Source organism: Condylura cristata, unplaced genomic scaffold (genome assembly GCF_000260355.1).
Source record: "Condylura cristata isolate star-nosed mole 26May11 unplaced genomic scaffold, ConCri1.0 scaffold00020, whole genome shotgun sequence".
NCBI classification, from domain to species: domain Eukaryota; kingdom Metazoa; phylum Chordata; class Mammalia; order Eulipotyphla; family Talpidae; genus Condylura; species Condylura cristata.
Window position 1 is genome coordinate 1575409 of NW_004567121.1, and position 26905 is coordinate 1602313.

The window sequence follows — 26905 nt, forward strand, 5'->3', positions numbered from 1 at the left end:
TTTACGGACACAAGCCTGTTATCAGACATATGATTTGCAAATATTTTCTCCCTGTCTATAGTTTCTCTTCTCTTTCTTAACAATGACTTTTGTTTTAATGTTGAAGATGTCCTTTTTATCAATGTGTTTCTTACCTTCCCTTTCTCCCTTCCTCCCTTCTTCCCTCCCTTCTTTCCTTCTTGTTTACTATTAGTGTTGTATCTAAGAAGTCTTTGCTTAACCCAACCAAGATCAAGATTTTCTTCTTGAAGCTGTTGATATTTCAACTTATGATTCTTTGACTTAATTTTTAGGTGAGATACAAGATGTGAATTGAAGTCCACTCTTTTTTTTTTTCTTTTTTTTTTCTGCCTGTGGATATTCTAGTGCTCTCTCAACCTTTGCTGAAAAGTTATCTTTTTTTCTTTGTATTTTTTTTTTTTACCTTTGTGAAGTATCAATTGGCTATATGTGAGTAGGACACTTTTGAACTCTTGATTCTTAAATTCCATTGATATTTTTACTCATCTTTACTCCACTGTCCTCATTATTGTAGTTTTAATAAGTCTTCAAAACAAGCAACGTTAATTCTCCAAATTTGTTTTTCTTTGGTAAAATTGTTTTAACTCTTCTAGATTCTTTGCATTTTTATAAGTTTCGGAATCAGTTTGTCAATTTCTCACCCAAAAATATCCCTGTTGAGATTTTTATCAGAATTGCTTTGAATTCATAGATCAATTTGGTAAGCATTTATAACTCAGAAATATTGGATCTCTGACTTGAATATAGAAGATGTCTCTCTACAAAATTTTTCTTCAATTTCTCTCAGCAATGCTTTATACTTTCCAACATGGGGTTCCTGTGTCATCTCTTATGAGATGTACCCAACTATTTCCATTTTTTTGTTCAAATGGCATTTAAAACTTTCAGTTTCCAATTGTTCACTGCAAGTCTATGGAAATACAATTGATTTTATTATTATTATTATTTTTGCACCAGTCATATATTCTATATTGTTGCTAAAGTCACTGCTTAGTTTTAGTAATTTCTGAGTTCTATGGATTTTCTATATATATTGTCATGTCATCTGCAAACGAGGGAAGACAGCTCAGTTCTCTACATCCAAACTATACCTTTTATTTCTGTTTCTTGCCATCTTACACTGGTTAGAAACTTCAGTACAATATCAGATACAATCTATGAGAGTTTCTGATTGTAAGAAGAAAGTGTTTATTCTTTTACCACTAAGAATGACTGTAGGGGCATCCCTGGTGGTGCAAGGGGTTAAATCTCAGCATTATGAAGCAATCTGTAGCCATTGTAGCAGGAGATTGATCCCTGGCCAGGAAGGTGACCCACATGGCACAGCAGACCTCTCTTATCTTGCCCACTGCTCTCCTAAGCAGTGTATTTCAGTGGGTCTGCCTGTTCTGCTCCCTACTCTATCTCTGGTGAATTCTTTCGCCCTCCCACACCTCTGGCCTACACCATAGCTTATGTATGCATAAATAAACAAATCTTTAAAAGAATGACTGTGGCTATACGGTTTTTTTTTTAAAGATTTATTTATTTATTCATATAGAACTGGGGTTCAGGCCAGAGATGCGGAGGGTGAGAGGATTCACCAGGGACAGAGTGGGGAGCAGAACAGGCAGATCGACAAAGTACACTGCTGAGGGGAGCAGCGGGCGGGTCAGGAGAGGTCTGCCACACCATGTGGTCACCTCTGGGGCAGGTGGGAATCGAACTCATGCGGAAGTGGTTTAAGCTTCTTAGTGCTGTGTTTTAACCCGCTGCGCCACCAGGGAGGGCTCAGTGTGGCTATAAGGTTTGAATAGATGCCCCATCTGTTTTCCCTTTGCTAGAAGTTTTTATCTGAAATATTTGCAGGCTTTATCAGATATATTTTGTGCATCTACTGATATGCATAGTTTATTAGTGTAATCATTTTATAAGTCTGAGTGAAGTATAGATAGCTTAGCTCCCTTTGTGTTCCTTTCCTCTACCTGTTTGTAATTATGTCAAATATTTCTTCTACAAACATTTAGAGTCACATTAGCCAGTCTTATAAAATTTCACCTCAATCACCAACATAATTTAGAAAACTCAAGAGGAAAAGGAAGGTATTTTGCTAATATGGGTGACTTTCCTTATTGTGTCTTTCTTCTGACTGGGTGTTCCATGTTATAATAATACAAATTCATTTATTTTTTTAAAGATGTATTTATTTATGCATACAGAACTGGGGTACAGGCCAGAGGTGCAGGGGCAGTGAGAGGATTCACCAGAGATAGAATGGGGAGCAGAACAGGTTGACCCACCAAGTACACTTCTGAGGGGAGCCGTGGGCAGGTCAGGAGAGGTCTGCTGCACCGTATGGGTCAGCTCCCTGGCGGAGGATTGACTTGTGCTGAAGCAGCTGTGGCTAGCTTCATAGTGCTGTGCTTTTAACCTGTTGCACCACCAGGGAGGCCCCAAAAATACAAATTTAAATGAAAAGAGATATAACAAAATCAGGTTCGCAAATAAAATCAACATCAGTGCCGTTATTCTTTTTATCTCATCTTTATAAAATATGCTGTTCAACAAAATCTTATGTGAGAACAACCTATATTTTCTTCTCTCTTTTTTTTCTGAGAAGTTTTACTATGGCATGTCTTAACATGGATTTCTTTGGGTCCATTTTGTTTGAGGATTGTTCAGTTTCTTAAATTTGTGGGTTTAAATCTTCAGCAAAATTTTGAAGTTTTAAGTCACTGTTGAGTATGTTTTTCAGTTTTGTCCTCTTCTCCTTCCAGAACACTAAGGAGTTAGCTCTCGTGTCACAGTACTAAGTATGTAGTGCATCTTGTACCTACTCCCTGAGGCCCTGTTCCTATTTTCTAGCCCAGCTTCTCTCTGTTCTTCACATTGGAGGTTTTATATTGTTCTAGCTTTCACTTTACTGTGTCTCCTCAGCTACGGTACTAAGTGCACCCACAGAGGTTTTAAAAATGGTGGATTTTTTTGGTTATTGTTTTTTCATTTCTAATTTTTCATTTGTTTCTTCTTTATGTTGTTTTTGTTTGTTTTTTTCTTCGCTGGGACTTTTTTTTTTTTTCATTCATTTCAAGGATATTTGTCATCACTCTTTGGCGCATTCCTAACATCTGTCATCTTGGTGTTAGCATTTATTAACTGGCTGCTTAAAATCAGAGTCACATCATCCTAGTTCCTGTATGATGAGAGATCTTATATTGAAACCTTGACATAGTAGGCATTAGAATCTTATATTAATCCAGTAGGGGAGGTGAGAGCTTCCTCATTACTTGCAAGGTGAGGGCAGAAATCCCATTTTCCCACTTGGGCTCTGTTGACAGTTGAGGACAGCATCTCCTTCTTACTGCTGGGCTTGGGGTAGAGGTTCAGGTTTCCAGCCAGGTCTCTACCAATGGTGCCCACACTTGGAAGCCTAGGAGAGGGAGCAGTTAGCCCAGATTGCCTGGGACTCCTAGGAGCAGGCTGAGATTAAAGGTCTGTCCCGACCCTCCCCCTCCCCCCCAGATGTTGGCAGCAGCCCTTCTCCTTCACTTCCTGCAGAGGGGGCTTCAGCCCCGCAGCAGCCTGGGCTTCCCCAACCCTTCTGCCCTCCCCCTGCTCACGTCTGCAGGTGCTTCCCCACAGGAAATGCTAGCCTGGAGTTAGAAAGCCACATCCATGCTATGGGGTTTTGGGGCTTCCTGGTTAGTGTGTCCTTGAGCAAGCCCCCTCCTGATGGTGGAGGATTCTTCATGTCAGAATTTGGGGAAAGAACGAAACCCGATGGTAGGACATGCACCTCCGTGTCCACCTTGGTAGATCACCTTTTCGCCTGTAGGCACCCTCACCCTGGGCAGACCTGCTGGTCCCGGTACAAGCACTGGTCTGGGAGCTTTTCGCACTTGTCTTGTTTAAACTGTTATACCCTGCCTGTACAGAAGGAAACTGGAGACCGAGAGCTAAATCATTTGCCCAAGGTTAGCATGAAGCTAAAGCATGATTCTAGGAGGGGCTGTGTTATCCTGACACCTTTGTTGTTTTCTTGCTTCTGAACAGGAGGAATGAGTGTCCTTCGGGGCTATGTACTGGCAGAGATCAGAAGCAGGGGTCCTGAAACAAACTAGAGAGTATTTCTGAACAAAAAGAGGGAGCGTGGCTAAGAACCTGCCTGGTTCCTAATGAGCAGCTTTTTGTGAGTGTCCCTGTGGAGGGGAGAAAAGGATGAGCTTGGATGAGTAGATACTTGGGTTCTGGAATTGGAAAAAACTGGGTTCAAATCCATCCCCCTCTAATAATGGTAGTTAACCCTACTAATAATCGGTAGTTTAGCCAAGTTGTTTAGGCCCTCTAAGCTTCACTTTCCACATCTGCAAAGTGGGGTGATAATGCACCCCCTTCGAAGGTTGCTGGTTGGTTCAATACAGTGGTGCATGAGGAAACCTCTAAGTTCAATGAGGGAAGTACTTAGAGCCAGGCTCACAGTAACTGCCCGACAAGCGCTGTTGTTTTCCTTCGCTGTGGCTCTGAACAGCAGCACGCACGACAGACGCACACATGTTAGATGAGAGGAAGCACAGCCGTGGGTTACAGGCAGGGCAGCTGCTGTCGCCACAGTCAGGAGCTTGCTCGGCAGCCGGGGCACCTCGTGGGGCTGAGAACCTCCAGGATGCTGACAGGGCCCCGGGCTTCCTGGTTGGTGGGAATGAGCGACCTCTGGGGTGCCTCCCAGCTGAGGGAGGTCATCGCAAGTCTTCACTACGGTAGCAGCAGAGGCCCCAGAAAGAGAGGGAGCAGCCACTTCCTTTGGCTCTCAGATACTCCAGCTGTCGTCTTTGGGAATGTGTTTATCTGCCCCGGAGGGACGTGGATGATTGGAAAGGAGGCGAGCAGGAGGACGAGGCTTTACAAACACTGGCCTGTTAGCGCCGGTGCGCTTGTCATGGACACCAGGCCAAGGCCAGCGTCACGGCGGGTTATGGTGCGCTGCCTACGCGCGGCACCAATGAGAATGATTTTGCGAACTTATTATAAACAGATTACATTTCTTATCCTAATGTGGCTGTTGGCTTCCTGCCCGTGAATGTTAGCCTCCAGGAGAAAAACAATTGCTTGAGCTGCGTGTTTCGTGCTTTTACTTTCCATATACCACTCAGGCTCCTTCCAGTTCCCCCTTCACCTCCAACACACACACACACAACACACCCACACACCTTCACAGGCGCATGCCAGTGGTGATCCCTTCAGCCTTCTTTCCGTTGGTTGCTGATGCTCTCCACCCCCATGCATATTTTGGGAGCCCGATTCCTGCTAATGTGATTGTGACAATATTTTGGGTTTTGAGGAAAAGTTTCCACATGTCCCCATCTATTTTCTCATTTAATAAATTCACTCTGGGGCCCTCCCTGGTGGTGCAGCAGGTTAAAGCACAGCACCAGGAGGCTAGAGCCTCCTGCATGGGTGATCCCCACTATACCCCGGAGGTGACCCACATGGCTCAGCGGGCCTCTCCTGGCCTGCTCGCTGCCCTCCTCAGCAGTGTGCCTCCCAGATGTGCCTGTTCTGCTCTCCGCTCTGTCTTTGGTGAATCCTCTCACTGCCCCTGCACCTCTGGCCTGTACCCCAGTTCTGTATGAATGAATGAATAAATAAATCTTTTTTAAAATAAATAAATAAATAAATTCACTCTGGCTTCTGCATCCAAATGCTTCTTCCCCTTCAGATAAACACTTCCATAGTCCACTTTGCCAGTGAGGAGCCCAACTGTGCCTTTTACAGGAGAGAGAGTTCCTGGAAGGGAGATCATTTCCCAAAGGCCCCTGCAGAGTAGAGGCATAGCTTCTCTGGACACCTGGCCTGCAAGCTCTACCCCATCATGAGAGGACCCTGTCAGCCCCTGATGGTCTCCCTGAGGCCACAGTCCAAGCCCAGAGCTCACCAGGGGTGAATATGAAGGATTCCGAGTTCACAGAGCCTTAGGCAGAAGGACCTGTGCTCATTTGCCCTCTTGAAAAATCCCATCTGTCTCCCCTCCCTCTGTGTAGCTCCTCCCAGGTCCCTTGGCCCTCCTTGGGGTCTCCACCTCTCTGTCTCTCCTTCCTCCTTGCAGAAAGTCCTCCCCCTTCTTGTCCTTAATCAGGGTGCTGGCAGTCGTGTTTCCTGTCCACCATGGGCCCACAGATCTTTTTCTCCTGGGCCAGAGAAACGGGCACAAAACGAATGCCCAGGCATCAAAGCATCAAAGGTGCAGGAAAAACAACTGTTTCCGTGTCCACTGACAGGTCAGCTGCATGTGTCACCAGGCAGTGTCTCTGCCTGAGGAAATGGCCCTGTTTGCCACTTCAGGATCACAGATGTTTTCACTTGCTTGGCAGGTGGCCGATTTCTCTGGGCCTTTGCTGGTGTACAAAGTCTGAGAAGCAGTCTGGTTTGGGAAGGGGATTTTAGGCAGACCATGAAACAGGTGTGTGCAGCTGGAGGGGATGAAGCTTATCTGCCCGGTGTCATGTGTACATGGTGAACACACATGCCTACCCACATTCTCACATGTGTACATACAGTCACACAACACTACATGCATGTTTATGAACATGTGTTGGTAGTCACACATGCACGCCATCATGCCCATGTACGCACACACTTACACTCACAGGTGCGCATGCAGGCTTATGTGTGCACACACCACACACGTGTGTCTGGGCTCACACGTAGACACAGCATGCATTCGCAAGCACACATGCACATTCACATCATACACACCCACACATGTGTACATACAAATGTCCACAGACAGGCTTTTCCACAGAGGAGTCACTCTCAGCTTCTTGCTCAGCACTTCCTTAGCCCACCTTAAAACAGCCTATCTGGCGGGTTTTAAGAGTCACATTGCTCCTTCGTCTCTGCTCAGAACCATGCACCCGCCTGAGGGAGGGCCTGAAGGAGATGGACGTCTTCTAGGAGGGCCCAGCAGCCTTCAGTGCCTTCACCAAAGAGAACTCATTCCTAACATCTGCAGGCCTCCAGCCAGGTCCTTGAGTGCCAAGACAACACCATCCTCTACAGAGTGACAGCTGGGAGCTTCTTCTGCCAGGCCCATCTGTGTGGAACAAGAAAGGATCCTGTTCTGATTGTGGGCCCAGTTTGAAGAGTCGAGGAGCCGAGTGCCAAGACAGTCCACTGGGGGCCTGGCACGGCATTACCACCCACTACCGCTGTGACTCGATGGCCAGAAACTCCAGGGCGGTGACGCTGGGATGGAGACTGAGCCACCGTGCAGTGTCTCACTGGCTGTTGCGGTGGGGACCCCGCAGTGGCCTCACCTCTCTCCAGGCCCCGTGTCTGTGGGTGTTTGTTTTTCATCGAGGTAGAATGAAGAAGGCAAACTGTGGGATTTTATTCGATGCCTGCCATGAGCAGAAGTAAGGTGAGATGCCCTGGAACTGATCAAGGTGCTGTGGTGGTAAACCTGCTCACCGTGGGTGCACACCTCGGAACACGCAGGGGAGGGAACAACTCTGACTCTTTAGTTCTTTACAGTTGAAAACATGTTTCGCTCTTGCCACCCCCAGTAGGATTTTGAAAGGCTACAGGACTCATCAGTCAGTGTGCACTAATTAATTTACACCACAGAGATGAACGTTTCGGAGCAGGGGCAGGGGGTTTGCAAAAGCCTCACGTGTGAGATGCCAAATGAGCACGAGGCATGTCCCCACCCGGCACACAGCTAGGACAGCGGGCAGAGGGGATGGCATCTGCCTGAGCAAAAGCCTGCTGCATCTGCCTGTGCCTGAAGAGAAGGAAGAATCCAGTTATCTTACTTTTTAAATCATTGAAAGTATTTTTAATAGTTCACCTTTGCACATGGTCCAGAACATAAAAGAACCAAACTAGTGGGGAGGGGTCCCCCTCTCATTCACATTCCCCAGAACCTCTAGTTCCTTCCCCAGAGACCACTGCCATGGTTAGACTCCTAGGGATCCTTCCCAGGCTACTCCTTGCATGTCCTCTCTAACTTAATTTTGTAACATAAAGAGCAGCAGGTTGTTCTTGCACTTAACCCTCTGCAGAATGTTGGATATTTAGATTGTGTCCAGTCTTTGGCAAAGACAAGCGATGCTGTCTTATTACTATTAGATACACAGCTCATACGTGTGTGAACAGATCTGTACACGAATTCTTAGAGGCAGGACTCCTAGGTAAAAGGACAGGTGTTTTGGTTGATATTGCCAAATACCCCCTCAAAAATGTACCAGTTATTTTACAAGTTACTAGGATACACAGGAGCACCTGTTTCCAAACACGTTTTGAACATGGTATATGATCAAACACGACTATCAGAAAGATGAAAAATGCAAATTTAAATTGCATTTCTCTTTTCCTGAATGATGTGCATTTATTCAAATGCCTCGTTGATTCACACGTTTTCCATTTTTCTGTTTGATTGTTGGTCTGTTGATCTTTTGGAGTCTGTGCATATTAGCCATATTTGTAAAAACTAAAATAGTTTTTACTGGCCCTCCCTGGTGGCGCAGCGGGTTAAAGCACAGCACCAGGAAGCTTAAGCCACTTCCGCATGAGTTCGATCCCCGCCTGCCCCGGAGGAGATCCACATGGCGCGGCAGACCTCTCCTGATCTGCCCGCTGCTCCCCTCAGCAGTGTACTTCGTTGATCTTCCTGTCCTGCTCCCCACTCTGTGTCTGGTGAATCTTCTCACCCTCCACATCTCTGGCCTGTACCCCAGTTCTGTATGAATAAATAAATAAATCTTAAAAAAAAAAAAAGTTTTTCCTAGTTTGACACTTGCCTTTTGAGGTCGTTTATAGGAAGTTTAGCCATAAAGAGAAAAAAAAATAGAGTATGTGGTTATTTTTATTAGTTTTTTTCCCCCAACTTTGTTCTGTACTTTATGTCTATGCTAGAAAGATATTTTATCCCTCTCAAGTGAAAATATACTATGAATTCCTGTTAATACCTTTATGGTTTTGTTTTATTTTATATTTTAATACTAAATCTCTGTGATTTCATTTAGATAATATACAATTGAAGTGTTTATTCACTTTTTATTTTGTTTCTAGTACTGTTGTCTAGTACTATTTCTGAATGACCTATCTTTCCCCCATTAACTCAAAATGCCACTTCACCCCCTCTCAGAAGTTGACTTGCATTCCCCTCCTTGGGACCCCCTCCACCCCCACCCCAAAGCAGAGATGTTTTAAATGAGAGCTGCATCAAGCATAGGCTCAAATCCCTGGCCAGGAAATATGCCCAAAGGGCTCCTTTGTCATCTGTGTATGTAAAACACAGAGAAAATGCCCCTCACTTTAGAAAACACACTACTTCTGTTTGTTTAATTTCCCATCTGCACACTTTAAATCCTCCTCTGCCACCCCCCTTTCCTTGTAGCCAGGCCCCCCTTGGTGTGAAAGTGAGTATGCATGCAGCTTGCCCCACAGCGGTTCCCCCTCTATCTGAAAACTTTCCTAAGTTGAATGATGGGAAATGAAGAAGCAACTGTCATTTATATGGAAAAAATTTAAACATTTCCAGGCCCAAAAAATAACCTGCCCAGCACTATCATAACACACGATGCCAAGTACTAAAGGGATATGATAGATCCCCAGCCTGAAGAAAGTCCTTCCCCAGGGAGGACCTTGGTGGGGCCACTCTCGAGGCTTGGGATACGGCTGTCTCTGAAGCAGCTGCCTCAAAACCAAGTCTGGATGCTCAAAGCTCCTCTCTTTTCAACTTCTGACATAAAAAGGGAACTCCTCTTCAAAGATTTATTCAGTTAGGGAAACCAGGTAAAATGCAGGTGGTTCATACGTGAAGCCTGCCGCCAACCTCCAAACAGCAGGACATACCTGTAAAAAAGCTGCGGACATCCGGGCTGTGACAGCAGGAACCCAGCCCAGGTGGCCCGTGAAGTGTATTGGCCGAGGTGTGAAAAGGCCTCCCTGACACCCTGACACTGCAGCCTCAAGGCTCCAGCTCCCGCCATGCTGACTCCCTCTTACCTCCCTCCAGGTGGCTGTGAGTTGGTTGCCAGCAGCTCAGCCTGAAGGAGTCCGCTCAGCAGTGCAGGTGACTGAAGTCCTGGGAATGGCACTACTGACCAGCTCCCTGGCCTCCATCTCAAGGACCGGAGTATGAGGCACAGTTAGAGGCCCTGGGCCACTTGTCCACTTCTAGATCAGATGGCTCAACTACACGGTGTGGGCTGGGCCTGGAAGGATTCTGGTGCCAGCAGATGGGCGGATCCTGGCTTCCCTACACCCTGCTTTTCACCTGTCTCTCTACATCTAGTGCTCATTCTAAGGCAAAGCACACGGCAGCTGGATGCTCACTGAACTGGTGGCCCTGCTCCAAGGACTGAGCCTCAAACAGGGACATTGGAAGGACCTGCTGGGCAGAATTGTTGTGAGTAAATAAAAGAATATACCTCAAGCATCTGGCACTGGTGTCCAGCAACTCACTGCTCTTTTTTTTTTTTAATTTATTTATGCATACAGAACTGGGGTACAGGCCAGAGGTTCAAGGGCATTAAGAGGATTCACCAGAGACACAGTGGGGAGCAGAACAGGCAGATGACAAAGTACACTGCTGAGGGGAGCAGCGGACAGGTCAGGAGAGGTTTGTCATGCCATGTGGGTCACCTCCGGGGCCAGGGATCGAACTCACACTGAAGTGACTGAGGCTAGCCTGCATTGCTGCTTCCTAACCTGTTGCACCACCCAGGGAGGGCCCAACTCACTGCTCATTTGCTTAACTAGGTAAGAAGATTGTGATCACAGAACCAGAACAGAAAGTCTCCTCCTTCTGTAGCTACAAGTGTGACTCAGCACAATGGAAAAAAAAAAAAAAAAGATAAACAAAGGCAGACAGAGACAGAGGAGCAGATATGAGACCAAATTACATCTCCATAAGATACCTTTATATTCCAGGGACAACTCCTCATGGGGTGTAGCTGTCCTGCGAAAATAAGATTGGGGTATCTGCCATTCTAATTGAAGGAGTCACAAACTAAGAGCTGGCATGGCCTATTTGACACTTTTCATTGAAAACAGTTCAGAAATTAGAGACTTTGATGTATGTTTCTGAATGCACATGCACCCAATTTGCATTTTCCTGAATACTATTTTATAATGAATTTCTCTTTTGCCCTTAACTTTTTTCTGTTCTATTTACTTAGCAAGAAAACCCTAATTTTATCTTCAGTTTGGGTAAAACTGCCTAACTAATCCAACAAATTTTGTTCCCTAAAAGACTACATTTTCCAGATTCCTTTGCAGCTTGCTGAGGCAACATGACTGCATTCTAGTTGAAATATAGGCAATAGTGTAAGGCTTCTGTGAAGATTAGTTAAAAGGAGCTGACTCAGCTATAGAGATATTTCCTTCCTCATTCTTGGGACATGGATGTGACAGCAGGAACAACTGCAGCTGTCCTGTGACCCTGAGGGTAGAAGCCAGTGCTAGGATGGTGGAGCAGAAAGACAAAAAAAAAACATGCTTTGCATGACGTTTTTGCAGGTATGTGAACGCTTATGTTTATTTTATGTATGTATATTTTGGTATTTTCTGCTAGTGCAATCCTAATCTGAAACATAGGATTTATCATTTAGTAGTTCTTGCTGATCTTCACCCTCTAGAGAAGAGTGGAAATATGTGTATACCGTTGTCCTAATAACATCAGTTTCCTTAGGATCTGAGCAGCATTCCCATGATCTGGGCACCCTATAAGCAGCTTAGAAAGATGTACCCTGGTCCCCACTTCAATTCTTCCCTCCAGTGAAGAACTGAAGCTTATTCATCTACATAATCAAATCTTGCAAATTGCTTGGATTTTTTTCTCAGTGTTGGACCCTGTTTATCATTTTACTAGATATTTAAAGAAAATTTCCTCAAACAGTAACTTACACCAAATGCCAACCGCTATTTGTAATGATGTCTGCAGTTAGCTAGTAAGGCATTTTCTGCACTGTCACCACACAACACGTAGAGCAGTCACCAAAATGTGGTGAGCAGTGGGCCTGCCTGATTCTCACAAGGGGAATGAAATAGCTGCCGCAGAATCTGGGGTTCAGTCACCATCATCTGACCGCCCCTGCTTAGGTTAGACCAGCTGATGGGGACAAACTTCTCTAAAAATCCTTCTAAAAGTGATCCATCTTTTTTTTAAGATTTATTTATTTGTGCATACAGAGCTGGAGTACAGGCCAGAGGCTCAGGGGTAGTGAGAGGCTTCACCAGAGACAGAGTGGGGAGCAGAACAGACAGATCGACGAAGTACACTGCTGAAGGGAGCAGTGGGCGGGTCAGGAGAGGTCTGCCACCGCATGTGGTCACCTCCGGGGCAGGCGGGATTCGAACTCATGCTGAAGTGGCTTTAGCTTCTCAGTGCTGTGGTTTTTTTTTTTTTTTTTAAAGATTTATTTATTTATACATACAGAACTGGGGTACAGGCCAGAGGCGCAGGGGCAGTGAGAGGCTTCACCAGAGACAGAGTGGGGAGCAGAACAGGCAGATCGACGAAGTACACTGCTGAGGGGAGCAGCGGGCGGGTCAGGAGAGGTCTGCCGCGCCATGTGGATCACCTCCGGGGCCTGCGGGAATCGAACTCATGTGGAAGTGGCTTTAGATTCTCAGTGCAGTGCTTTAACCCGCTGCGCCACCAGGGAGGGCCGTGATCCATCTTTTTAAATTAATGTATTGAAAATACTATCTTGACAATAGGTAAAAACATATTTTATATCCCTTAAGCTCTTGTCAGAAGTCTCCAAAGACATGGAAATGGCAATCAAATCTTCTGGACTGAAATGTGAACCATCTATTTAGTATTGTGCCAGAGCAATGTGTGCAGTAAATGGCAGAGGAACTCAACTCGAGCTCGCTTAAATGATAGAGGGGATGCCTGACCCAGGAGCTTGGGAAGTCTAGCAGAAGCTCTAACCTCGGACTAGGTGTGAGCCTGCAGCACTGAGGCCCCAGTTTCACACCTTTCCATGGTAGGGTGGAGAAGGTGCCCCTCCTCACCACCACTCAGCCCCTCAGTGCTCTGCCCCATCCAGAGAGCCATCTACAGACTCCTGCCCAAGACAGGGGCTTCGGTCTCTCAGGAAGCTCAGTGAATGTTCTCTCTGATCACATGAGTCTGATGTTCTCTCTGATCACGTGAGTCTGAAGTCAGGGCACGAGAATAAGTTAATAAGGGTAAGCCAACGAGGGCTACTCCCCAAACTGGCAGGCCTGACGTTGTCAAAGGGGGGCTTAGGGGTGGGGAACTGAGATCAGGTGCCAGATTTGCCTGCCTCTGTATTTGCCACCGTGATTTCAAGGCAGGTAGCATGCTGCTTCAGAGAGGAAAAGAGGGACATGCCTGATGAAACTCCATCAGACAGACAGACAGACGCCCAGACGTCCCGGGCCCACCGCCCACGTGCAGCAGCGCCTGCCAACCGTCCCTGAAGTACAGTTTCCAGTGATCTAAATATGCTGAGTGACAGCCCCAGATCACGTTACCAGCATTTTGTCTTGTTTGATTTTGTTTAGTCTCAATACCATTTTTCACATTTTTTCTTATATCTTTTGTTTTCTTATTTAAAAAAAAAATCCCCTTGTCAACCTAGAGAAAACCATAACAAAGAAAGGAACCACTATTTTAGCCATTTTTATCTGTATATAAAAAAGTGTTTATTTTCCTTTACAGTGGAAAGCAACATATCTCGATCTCATAGCACTTTTGACCAGGACATAGTCTTGTACAATAAATCTGTGTAATACTTTATCTTCTAAATGCATCGTAATGCATTTAAGCATGCCTCGCTTGCTTACTGCTGCAAAATTCCTGGAATTAGTAAAAAGTTCCTGGAAGTGTCACTGCTGGGGAGAGCAGAATTCTCAGCCAATCTTCCTGATAGCCTGTCAGACAAGGATTATGATATCTTCAGTTTATAGCATAGAAGGTTATATAAACTACTCAGAGACATGCAGCAAGTGAGTGCCAGCAAGGAGTGTCTAATTACTCCTACTTCCACATTGCCCTCATTCCTGGACCTTTGCATATTATGTGTGTGTGTATACACACACACACACACACACGTACATATTAGGAAAACAATATATTTCGATCTCATAGCACTTTTAACCAGGACATACTCACACACATATGTATGTATATATGTGACATCTTGAATGTTAGCTTCCTGTTTTTATGTGTATTTATTGGCTGTTTGCTAATTTGAGTATCTAATCATTTCTTACAGCCCATTTACATTTCTTCTCCTTCAAAAGGACTCTTCATATGTTGCCCATTTTCTCACGAGTCTTATGCTACGCACACACATGCACACATATGCTTAACTCATTATCTGTCATTTACGGTCCCCAGATTTTCCTGCCTTTTCATTTTGCCACAGTGATATTAGGACTGGAAAGCCTTAAACTTTTTATGGCTACCAATATTCTCCTCTTGACTATCCCATTAATTTTATCCATAGGAAATTTTCATTCCCAGGTACAGATAACTGTTAATTTCTTTTAGCCATGCAGTGAGTTCACTCTTCACATCTAATTTCTTCATCTAGCTAGAGGTTATAGTTAATTTTCTTCTCTAAAAAGTCAGTCCAGAATTACCTGGACAACCTGGTGTGGAGTGGCCACACCCCTCACCTGTTGCATCACACTTGCTTCCCCAAGACTTGTCACTTGGCAGAGACATTACATGTCCATGGATGCAAACAAAAGTCATCTTGACTTTTAGCATGCTCGTACATTAATGACTGACATTGACCCTAAACTTGTCATATTTTTGTTGTTGTTCTGGGGATGACAGCACAATTTCAGAGAAAATCTCTTCCAATTTCAATGGTTTTGCATATAACACTTTCACACAACTTTGCCTGGCCATCAAGTAGACATCACCTCCCTTTTGTCTTTTCATGGTGTAACATGAGTTTCATTTCTATCCCGAGCTGTCAGAATCACCTAATTCTGACCAACACCTAATTCTCAGCCTTCAGAGGTGTATATGTTGCCCTGGACACTTAATCCACACGTGTTGTTGGGCATTGAAGTATCCACCAGATCCTTATTTTTATTGAAGCAACTGCTAAATAAAAATAAAAATAGTGATATCACAACCCCACATTTTCTTCTACGTTGCAGTTTTTTAAATTTTTTTTTTAATTTATTTATTTATCGATACAGAACTGCAGTACAGGCCAGAGGCGCAGGGGACGTAAGAGGATTCAACAGAAAGCATGCGGAGCAGAACAGGCCGCTGATGAAGTATACCACTGAGGGGAGCAGCAGGCAAGACAGGTGAGGTCTGCTGAGTCACGTAGGTCCCCTCCCTGGCAGGAAAACGACTGCAGATAGCTTCCTAGTGTTGTGCTTTAACCCATTGTGCCACCAGGGAGGGTCCTGTGTTGCAGTTTTTAATTCTCAGTGTTTCTATTGATAGATATACTGACTCAATTTTTATGGATGTTGTTAGTTTGGCTTCCTATTCCATCTGGTTGAAATGAATGGGAGTCATTCATGATTTGGTTATTTTATTGAATTGATGGTCCCTCTCACCTTCTAATTACCCACATGCAATTGACATGTGTGCTTTTGACCTTCGAAAAACATGTCTGCCAATGAGGAAACTGTGGTTCAGATGATAGAGTGACCTGGCCAAAGTCAAGGACCTTAACAGGGAAGGAGGAGGTTGTGAAGGTCTTATGCCTCAAAAGTCAAGGTAACAGCCAAGTGGGTCAACTGTGCCACACGTGTCCCACACCCTAACTCAGTTCTGACAAGGGTATCATGAGCAGCCTCTCTTGGTATCCCACTGTAGAGCTGAAGAAAGAAATTACAGCTCTCAGGGAGGAAGTTGCATGAGGAGGTCACGTGGGCTCCAGCTGCTATTTTCTTCTAGGTATTCTCTCCCTTTTTGTTCCTTATTGGATTAGCCATTACCACATAAGAAATTTTAAGGTCACCCCAATGTGTCACTCAACACATTCAGACTTGAACCTTCAGGTTAACATTATTAAGTGGCACTAGGAAATTTTGCCCCCTTTTCTGTACTTTGTTTTCTTCTAGTTAATTGGGCTTGATAATAGCATTTATCTTCTAGACTTGTTCGAAAGGAAATAATGCACAGTTATTTTCCATATTAGTAGTAGTATTATCCACCTATGGCTGAAAACCTTTGTAGTCACAAGTGGTAGAAACCCACATCAAATTAGTTTAAATACAAAAAGTGACTCTATCGGCTCAGAGAATATTCCCTCCTGGCTTGCTGCCAAGCCAAGTCCACAGTCCACCAGGTCTCAGACCCAGTTGGGTTCAGAGCGCTGTTACTACAGCCACACTCAGCTCCTCCATCCCTAGCAAGATGGTGGTGGCAGTCCCAGGCTTGTCACCTAAGCCCTAGTTCGGCAGAAGAGCAGGACCTCAGAGCTGAGACCTGGCTCTGGGCCCTGAGAACTGGCACCATGCCCAGAAAAGGGAAAAGCCAAATTCTGAATTTGGGAGATGTGCTTTCCCAAAGAGGAGAGCTCATGAGCCTTCTTGACTGTGAATGATTTCCCCGACACTAGGCACCGCTTCCACTCTGTAGCCAAGGACAGCTGGATAGTTAAAAACAGCTCCTTTACTGCAAGTTAGACCCTACCCGAGTGGAAAAAGGTGACCCTGGGCAATGCTCAGAGGTCCCCACTTCTTCCTCCCTCACTCACCTCCTCCAGACATTCCTGGCCTTGACTCTCCTCTCTGACATCTGCTAGACTCCTTCCTGTGCACTACTCAGCTTGGTCCTGATGGCTGGTAATTAATTGACTCTGTCTTTACCCTTTGACCCACCCATGCCTCCCAGATGGGTTTTCCACACCTGGTAACTGACCTTGGAGTCACCCCTCAACTCCGCCTCACCAGCCTGCTGGGTTAGATTTTGTGTTTGTTTGCTATTTCTCTGAAGTGGACGACAAGGCTGTCCTAGCACAGGTCTGGCCATCTTGTGGCCATCTTGCGGCACTATGATCATGTACAGTACTGGGCATCATTGTGCAGAGTCCAGAGTCTCCTCCCCTTCCCTTCTCAACTCGGTGTCTTTTTACAGCGTGGCCCTGACCATTGCAGTCTTGGCAGAACAGGGAATCCTGATGCCGTGCCCCCTACATGAGGTGCCCACAGTCCTGCCCACATCACCCCCTCCTGTCTCCACACAGCAGTCCTGAGCTGAGCTGAGCGAGAAGTGAGGGCAGCCACGCCTTCCCCACAGAGGCACCTGATGGTCCAGAAGCTCCTGTCCTGGGCTGAACCCAGTTCTCGAGCTCAGACTCCAGCTTTCCTGTTGACTCTGTGAGCATCACTTCCAGCACATTCCCTTTTTGGCGCATGTCAGCAACCATTATTCTTCTATTTATTTATTTATTTTTGCTTTCCAGAACTCTAGCTGATATCCCTGTGCTTGTGTTCTGCTCATCTTTTCTGAGTTTATAGGTTTATTTGGTCTCTTTCTGTTCCTCCCTCTGAAGTTTCCTTTTAAACTCTCTCTGGTCACACTGGCAAGTCTCCTGCAGCATGTTCTTCTCAGATTTTGGTTAGTACATCCTGCTTCCTGCCAGAGTCCCGCTGTTCTGGGGTGGATCTGGGCCACCATCCAGGAGACAAAATTCTCCACTCTGACACCATCTACATGCCCATACTTCCTTTCCCCTCCTTTCTGTTCCAAAATCACGAAGTTCCAGGGAGAGGAGAGATGAGAACACTAACTGTAACACCGATTCTTTCCATTTCCTCCCCGGGATGTCACCACCAGTAGAAATACACTGGATTTAGACTCTTAGGTGATCCCACTTGGAAGAAAACCCAGACACCATCACAGCTCTTTCCTCAAGTGCCATCTCTGATCAATTGGCTGTGGCTGATTGTGTTCCAAATCTGGGTAGCAGGAAAGGTCTATGAGGGATTCACAATGTCTGCACGGATGCAGAAAGGGAAAGCCACAGCCACCCACAGATGACTTGCACTTCTCCAACTATCTGCTCTGCACTTTACAAATGAGGCAACTGAGTCACATATGGATACACTGTCTAATACTATCCAGGAAACCCGGGAGACTTGAGGATGGAATCTAGGTTGTCAGACCTTTTTTCTTAATGGCCACGGCTCCTCTTTCCCACTTAAGTCCAGCCTCGTGTGAGGTCACAGAAGTCCATGTGCTCAATATGCTGCCTCCTGGGGAGTGGTGAGGCCTCGATGCTCAGCCACTTCCACACAACACTGCAAAAGAGCATGCTGGGGGCCCTCCCTGGTGGCACAGTGGATTAAAGCACTGCACAAAGAAGCTTAAACCACTTCAGCATGAGTTCAATTCCCGCCTGCCCCGGAGGTGACCACATGGTGTGGCAGACCTCTCCTGACCCGCCCGCTGCTCCCCTCAGCAGTGTACTTCGTTGATCTGCCTGTTCTGCTCCCCACTCTGTCTCTGGTGAATCCTCTCACCCACCGCATCTCTGGCCTGTATCCCAAGTTCTGTCAAATAAATAAATAAATCTTTAAAAAAAAAAAAAAAAGAGCATGCTGGTGCTGCATGCTGGTGCTGCATGCTGGTGCTGCAGGATCCATCACTCCTGAGAAACTTCCCCAGTGGCAGTCACATAGCTTTCAGGCAAGGGAGCTGGATGCAACACTGGAAAGGCAGTCCCAGCCTGGGTGGTGCTGGCCACAGATCCACCTTGAGATTTCACCCTTTAGTCTGATTTTTTTTTTTTTTTAATCAGACTGCAGTTGGAAAACTTCAGAAACTGCTGTCCCAAGTGGAATATACTCTGTTTCATTCCAAATGAGGAGAAAACAAAGAGCCCCATAAACTTTCCCCCTCGATGCTACAATTCATCACACTTAAGATGGGAAATCAGGTTCTAACGTTGATATGGCATGACTCACTGGAACTAGCTGTGGGAAGATGGGCATGAACTGTGTCCTTCCTGTGAAAGCTAACTCCTTATTTTAAAGTCTTTTCTGTTTGATTGGCAAGTCCAGGCTTACCTAAAAGCTAAAATCCTTGCTTGGAATTAGCAGTTCCTGCAAGGAGTTCACCCATTGGTGGTGAGAACCTTGTAGAACAGCAGCACCAGGGACTGGAGCGGTGGCCACCAGCATTCTCCAGGGGATCACAGGGGACAGGGGTCTTTCCTTCAGGACCAGCATTTCCTGATGAGGAACTTTTGGGGCTGGACTTCATATGGATTGGACCCCATTCTCAAGATAGGCCTCAGTGGCCTTAGTAATGGGACAGCATCCTGTTTTATTAAAAGCCCGTTGCTGGCAGAGAAATCTGTCTGCCTGCTGCATGGGCAGGGGCCCAATATCGCTGCAGGCAATCCCAAGTCAGTACTTGAGTTGACATCAAACCAGGAAAGAGCACACTCTTTTTCAGCTGATGAAGCAGTGCTTTTTCTTTCGTTCTTTTCTCTTTTTAACAGCTCTTATGCTGGGCCACTGTGGACATTTTGTGTGTGCAGTTATGCCTGTGACCTTTCCTACTCTGCAGCTGGGGTCCCCCCCTTGCTTTTCCCCCTTCCTCCCCCCTACCCCCTTGTGCCCTACCACTCCCCTTTCTGGCCTTCCCAGCCCCCAGCTCCGGGTAGACAGAGGAGCTAGGGAGACTCAGACAGTGGCCTGAGGTTATTTACAGGGTTGAGGTGGGGGAGGGAAGCGAAATCCACTGGTTTGTTTATCTTCTCAGTCTGGAAACTACAAAATTCATCCTTTTCCAAGGGAGCTTTCATTTGTAGGGATCTGTAGGGCTCCAAAGAGAAAAAAGAAAAGAAGATTCACTTCGAAAGAAACTAAAGGAAAAGCTGGTTTCTTTGTGAGCCAGTTAGTTCGTCGTTATTATTTTATTGATCACCATTAGGTTTGTGGAAAGTCGACGCTTTTCATATTTTTATTATATTCTCACGTTCTACCTCTGTTGCCTTATCTACGAAGGCTGTAGTGAAGAGGGAAATCATGTTTTGAGAGACAGAATATATTCTTTGTTTTGCTCATTTCCCAGATGTCTAAGGGAAATTGGGATTTTGTGTAAGCTTTTATGATCTTAGTTTCTGTTGAGATTATAGGAGACCCAAAGTCGTCCATCCAGGTTGGACATTAAAGTCGCTCAAATTGTCCCACTTTACAAATAAATAAAATTAAATGTGCTTGATTTTTAAAATAAACTAGAAATGTTCAAAGAGTTTTAATATGCTGGTTGGCTGTACATGATTTCTCTGGGTCTTTTGAAAATTTGGAGTATAGTGTTCATACCACATATACATTGTTTATTTGTTGACTTCTTAAACTTTTCATGAATCCTCAGAAAATGGCACATGTTTAAAGGGAAATTTTTAGTCAATGGAGATAAAGGGATTCAGGGGAAAAAAACGTAGAACTTCAAAATGTGTTTCTTCACCTGTAGACATTCAATTTCATCTCAAGAATATACTATTTTTAAAGTTTTAAATTTACAATTTTTAAAGTTTCTATTTACCACATTATGAGTCACTAAACTGAGGTAAGCCTAAAATCATGTAAGCTAATAAGTTTTGCTATATATTTAAATATTTTATGTATTCATTTTATAGTAGTTTTCCAAATCTTGCAAAGAGGTAATCTGTGACACCAAAAAAAGAGTGACATAAATCTTATTAAATCCAGGCTACTTTTTCCTAAACTGTCTAAAAAGATATTCCAAAAAATCTGATTTTTTTTTTCTCCCTTCTCTCTGGTTACTTAACAGAAACCAGAGATTCTTTCCTTGGTGAAGGAAAGTATATAGTTGCAGTAATATTTTTTTTAAGGAGGGCCAGGCTCTATCAGCATTCTGCCTATTGTGTCTTTGATGGTAAATATGAAAATGATTTTTAAATCTGCACATTCCTGTGAGTCTTTGGACCAGAATCCAATCCTGTGCTGTCAAGCAGGAGCTCAAGATGAGAAACAAGCAAAGCTGCTGTGAGAAGTCTTAGCTTGTGCAGCTAACCAATTGCACTCAGATAATCTGCTTCTAGATTAATGTATTCATAGCTTGTTAGCACCCAAGGGAAACTCTTCATTGGATACTGGGTGAAGAATAGGAAGAGCTCAAAGAAAACTGTGTTCCCTGTTGCAGGCAAGTATTTACATTGCTAACTAACTTTTGGTCCAGGAAAGAAGTGATAACTTGTTTAGGTTTTCAAAAGGAATTCGGTATCCTGTTGACTAAATACTGAGCTGGCTGGAGAAATGTGACTATGAAATAATGCGGTTGATCCCTTTCAAGAAAGCAGAGGGAAGAGTATTGCTCAGCGGCAGCAACACTGGTGGTGTATTTTCTGCTTTCTAGAAAATCAACCAAGAAAGAAAATATGTCTGATATATTCAAAAATAATAATAAAGTAAAAGGCTATTCTGGTTTCTGGTCTGGAAAAATCTAATGTAGACTCACTTTTCCCTATTTCAGTAGACTAGAAACTATTCAACAGACAATGATAAAAGAGCTTAAAGTCAGGGAAAGAAGGTAGATTGCCAACTTTCAGACCTGAAAAAACCACAACTTGCTGAATTCCTTGTGTTTTCCTTTTATCTCCAATGTCCCCTGAACCGGGCACAAGTTTTAACTTGGAATCACCAACATGTAGAAACAAACAAAGCAAAACAAAATCCAAGGCTATCCAGCTCGCTCTGGCCAAAGTTAAAGAAAGGGGAAACCCAATAAAGACCCACTAAGGAGTTTAACCTCCCCCTTTACAAGCCAGCGATCTTCTAGACAATCCATTCTGCTACCTGCAGCAACAAGACCCTCTGTTTTGGCCACTGGTTCACACCCAAGACACCAGCAGGTGGCCTGCTCCAGCCTTGGCAGCACTGAGAAGCCCTGCACCTCTCTGGCCTCTTCCCTATCGCTTAAGGAGACCCAGGACCTGCAGCTTCTCCACTCCCCAGATTGCCCAGCAACTGAATGGCTAACAAAGTAATTATTAAGAAACAATACAAAGTGATATGCTAAAAACAAATAATTAAATCAAAATGGAACTCTACAAAATGTTGGCGTGACCCACAGGAAGTCAATTAAAGAAACAAAGAGAGAGAGAGAGAGAAACAGAAGAAACAAATAATAAAATGCCAAATTAAAAATGCCCTAACAGATCAAAAATTATCTTAAATGTAAATCGTATAACAATATCAATTCAGTGATAGAGATTGGCAGAGTAGATTAAAAACACGACCCAGCTCTAGGCTATTTGTAAGAAACTCACTCTACATTCAGTGACCTGTCAGTGTCTCTCTGTTTTGATTTATAAAGGATCTCATAGGATTCTTGTTAAGAGCAAATGAAACATTACACAAAAGTGCCTGGAACACTGAGGAAAGTAGTAATAGTAAAAATATAATCTATTTTTTTAGTATATAACTGTAAGTATACAGTAAGTCTGTGTTACTATGTTAGTAATGTCTGAGTCCTCACCCCCGCGCTTAAAATTTAATAGTACTGCAGGCACACACAAAAAAGGTCAATAATGGGTTTATGTACAAAAGGGGAAAGGAAAAGGAAAAACCCAGGGAAAGAGAGAGAGAGAGATACAAGTTAAGTAGAACATCCTACTAGCTCCGCTGACTTGGAACTCCAGTAACACACTGATGGCTACCAGCCACGCAGTCGAGAGAGAGAGAAAGAGAGAGAAAGAGAGAGAGAGAGAGAGAGAGAGAGAGAGAGAGAGAGAGAGCATAGAAAATGGCCCCCTGTATATTCCCAAAAGTCCCAGAATGCCTGCTTAGCTCCGCCCTTGGGTCCTCACAATTCTCTCCCTGGTACTGCTGGGAGCTGTAGATTCTAATCACTAGAGTAGGGGGTGGAGTCCAAAAAGCTGGAGTAGGGGGTGGAGTCCACAAGACTCCAGAGTTCCTTTAGAACCTCTTTTCCCCCCAACAATTTTATGACTATCATTATTATTACTAGGCTGTATTAAGCACTCCCTACTGCTAACACTAAAGATTGCTTTAGACCTATAATCTTTTACACCATGAGTGTCTAATCTCACTTATGTATACTGGGAAACAAAAGACCCAAGAAGTAATTTGCCTAAAACCTAGCTTGCAAGTAACAGAGAACTCTGATTTAGATGTCCAGAATTGTTACGTCCTGGGTTCTCAGAACAAGTAAGCCGGTGAAGGCAGGAGTCCTTTGGCATAGGACAGGTTTCCACGGTGAGGTGAGTTTTATCTGGCACGGAGGCCCAGTGTGCAGTCTGTGACAGGCTGGGAGGGGGGGTCATTCTTGAAAGGGGCAAGGCCTCTGAACTGACAAAATGAGAACTAAGCCCCTTTTGGAAGGGGCACAGCTTGGTCATGTTAGATGTTAATCAGTCTTTCCTCCATTTCCGTGAAGGATTCAACAATTAAGCTGAGGTAACTGTGTGTCCAGGTCTAAAAATAGCTCCACAAGTTCTAATAAGGACTCGGGCTGGACTGAAGTCATTCTGTCAGGTGCAGAAAAGGAACGCTTGGCTGTGCATCACTGATTTAGAACAGGAGAGGGTCACAGGGCCAGCTGGGACTCCCAGGGCCGTGGGCAGTTTCTCAGCTGGTGTTTCCAAATACTTCCTACTCTGGGGAGATTTGTGTCTCTTTTTTTGAGTTGAAAGGAGAGGAGCCTGTAGGTTTAAAAAGCTCACTTGCCCTGCTTTCTCTTATGTGCAAGTATGTTCTTTTCCACCATGATCTGTGTTCATCTTTTCTAGTTATTCATGTGTTATCCTGACATCCATTCGATAAAGGAACAAAGAATCAGCTCTACCTCTTTCTCCCTAAGTCTGCAGGATGGACCCAGGCAGTTTCGTTTGAATAGCCAGGCCCAGAGTATAACAGGAGGTCGCTTGTGGGTCTTCCCAAGATCCCATGGTATGGTGGAAGTGATGGGGTCTATATGCTGGAGTAATTGGTGATTCTTACCTTTTTTTTTTTATTCTTACCTTTTTATTGCCTGGTTATAGCTAAGTAAGTGAATTGTAGTCAAGATGGACTCATCATTGATTAATTACATGAATTTTTTTATTCAAAAGTAATGGAGGGCCTCCCACGGTGGTTCAGTGGGTTAAAGCTCAGCACTATGAAGTTATTACAGCCACTGCAGCACGAGTTTGATCCCCACCAGGGGGACGACTCACATGGCATGGCAACCTGCGGGTCCCCTCAGCAGTGTATTTCGGTCACTCTGCCTGTTCTTTTCCCCACTCTGTCTCTGGTGAATCCACTCACCCCCAGCACCTCTGTCCTGTATCCTAGTTCTGTATGTATGAATAAATAATTTTTTTATTTTATTTTAAAGATGTATTTATTTGTTCATACAGAACTGGGGCACAGAGATGCAGGGGCGGTGAGAGGATTCACCAGAGACAGAGAGGGGAGCAGAACAGGCAGATCGACAAAGTACACTGCTAAAGGGAGCAGTGGGCGGTTCAGAAGAGGTCTGCCACGCCATGTAGGATCCCTCCGGGGCAGGAGGGGATTGAAGTCATGAGGAAGTGGCTTTAGCTTCTCAGTGCTGTGCTTTAACCCGCTGTGCCACCAGGGAAGACCCTGAATAAATAATTTTTTAAAAAAAAGTTACTGAAAAGACTTCTGGTCCAGATAAGACAGCACAAACTCATTTTTTCACATCTCCCCACCTGACTAAGTATGATGATAAACTCTGATAATAATCTAAGGGGCAGCCAAAGGGAAACTCTGAAAGGTGTGACAGAAAGGGGAACTAGTTAGGAATCATAGGACTGGAGGAAAAATTCATCATAAGGTATCTTCCTACCTGGGCATCCAATAGGAGAAAGTAACCCAGGCTGGGCATATCCTGGTGCCCAACTGGTACCACGTGACAACCAACAGATTCATTTCGGGCTTTTCCTGTTCAACCAGGGATTCTGCTCCCCACGGACACACACCAGTAAAAGGGGTCACACCACAGCAAGCAGCCTTGCCAGGAAGAAGAGCTTTTGGTCTCCTTGAACCTGACATGGCCGTCTCCAATCTAGAGACACCAGGAGCAATAGGCAGGAGAAGGTGCTCAGCCCCCTCAGAAACACCAGGAAGGACCAGTTGGAGTTCTAGGGAACCGGGACAGTATGGAAAGGCTCCAGAATTAAATTTTAAGTGTAGCCACAGTCCCCTCAGCTAGGTCTGCTTTGAAAAGCAAAAGCAAAAAAAAAAAAAAAAGATTTGAATAAGACCCAGAGTTTCCCAACATAGAAAGCAAGGTGTTCAGGCATTATTTAAAACTGCACATGTACTAAGTATCATGATACGTGTAAGGTTCAAAATGGACCTTCACCTCCTCCCCTTGTTCCTATTCTTTGCTTCCCACCATCAGCCAGTTTCCAAAAACCTCCCTAGCCTGGACCCCAAGCCAAGGCTCCTGCTAGAAGCCAGCAGATCCAGGGAGCCGTCGGCCAGGGTGAGCTGGAGCAAAGAGGCAGCTGCGTGGAACAGCAGGCCCAGAAAAACACAAGTTCCTGATCAGGCAAGTAGGGAAGACGGAGGCTCGGCCTCTGAGGGTGCACTTTGGAGGCTCAGATCCATGTCTACCTTTTTTTTTTTAAGATTTATTTATTTGTGCATACAGAACTGGGGTGTACAAGCCAAAGGTGCAAGAGTGGTGAGCAGCTTCACTAGAGACAGAGTGGGGAGCAGAACGGACAGATGGATGAAGTACACTGCTGAGGGGAGCAGCAGGCAGGTCAGGAGAGGTCTGCTGCGCCATGTGGTCACCTCCGGGGCAGGCGGGGATCGAACTCATGCGGAAGTGGCTTTAGCTTCTCAGTGCTGTGCTTTAACCCGCTGCGCCACCAGGGAGGGCCCCATTTCTACCTTTTGACCTCTGGGCTTCAGTTTCCTCACTGGTAAGGCAGGGAGAATAGGCAACCCACTTTTTCGGGTTGTTCTGAGCAGCAAGTAGAATGCACAACGCTTACAACAGTGTCTGTTATGCTGAGGCGCTGGATGCGGTGAGCTTGGCCAGACACCAGCCTTCCGGGTTCTTAGGTGCGAGAAACAGGCAGAGACAGCTTCTGGTTCTTGCCATGGAGGTGAGCCTGTGTCCAGCCCAAGCTAACCATTGCACCGCCTGGCCTCTGGGTAGGGCCAAGTAGGTGAGCCAGTGACCGCATGATGCAAAAAGGGAACATTTGATGAGTGCTGCCCGGTTGGGGCTGAGAGAGGTGCCACGGGCACATCAATATCACCTCCCTGACCAGGGGCATCTGGGCGACGATTCTATCCAGCACCTGGCCCAGGGCCCTGGTGGCAGGATTGGGTGGGCAGGGGCTCTCTGAGCGTTGACACGTCCTCCCCCTGGAAAGCTATTCCTCCTGGGATCTGTCAGTTGATGACTGAATTGCCTACTGTTAGTGACTCATTTCTTTGGCTTTGTGTTTGGTCCTCAAAGCCACAGCCCTCCCTGGCAGAGAAGACTTGCATCCAACATGAGAGTTGCATGCAACTAACCAGAGAAGGGAGAAAGACTTAGGGGGGCCTCCTCGCTACAGAAAGAAAATAGTGGTGATTATACAAGTTGATGTAACCACCTAGTTTTTTGAGCTGCCCAATTTCAGATGTGCTGTGCTTAGGCGCTTCCTAACATTTTTCAAAGTCCCCCTCTCTAGAGTCTCCTGGGAATCTGGAGAATCTGCAGAGCAATCCTGTGAAGCAGGGAAACGGCCCCCTCTACCACCTACGGTTCCAGAGTAGCTGATACAGCATTTGGAGCTCACTGGCCCAACTACCTACTGTCTTCTTCTGCCTTGTGCCAGGGGAGAGAGGGGCAGGCATGGAGGAAACAGAGAGGCTGCAGTAGTCGAAAGCTTCAAGGGTCAACCCGCCCCGGAGAGCTGGATGGAGTCAGCTGTAG

At 45.3% G+C, this 26905-nt stretch overlaps 1 long non-coding RNA gene across 1 annotated transcript in view; it reads left to right on the forward strand.

Moving 5' to 3' along the window:
* The window catches only part of LOC105853892, a 126771-nt gene extending 116351 nt beyond the window's left edge, over positions 1 to 10420 (forward strand). Inside the window, exon 4 of the long non-coding RNA XR_001145650.1 lies at positions 10019 to 10420. This is a non-coding gene — a long non-coding RNA (uncharacterized LOC105853892). The remainder of the gene's footprint in view (positions 1 to 10018) is intronic.
* Positions 10421 to 26905: the final 16485 nt, after the last annotated feature.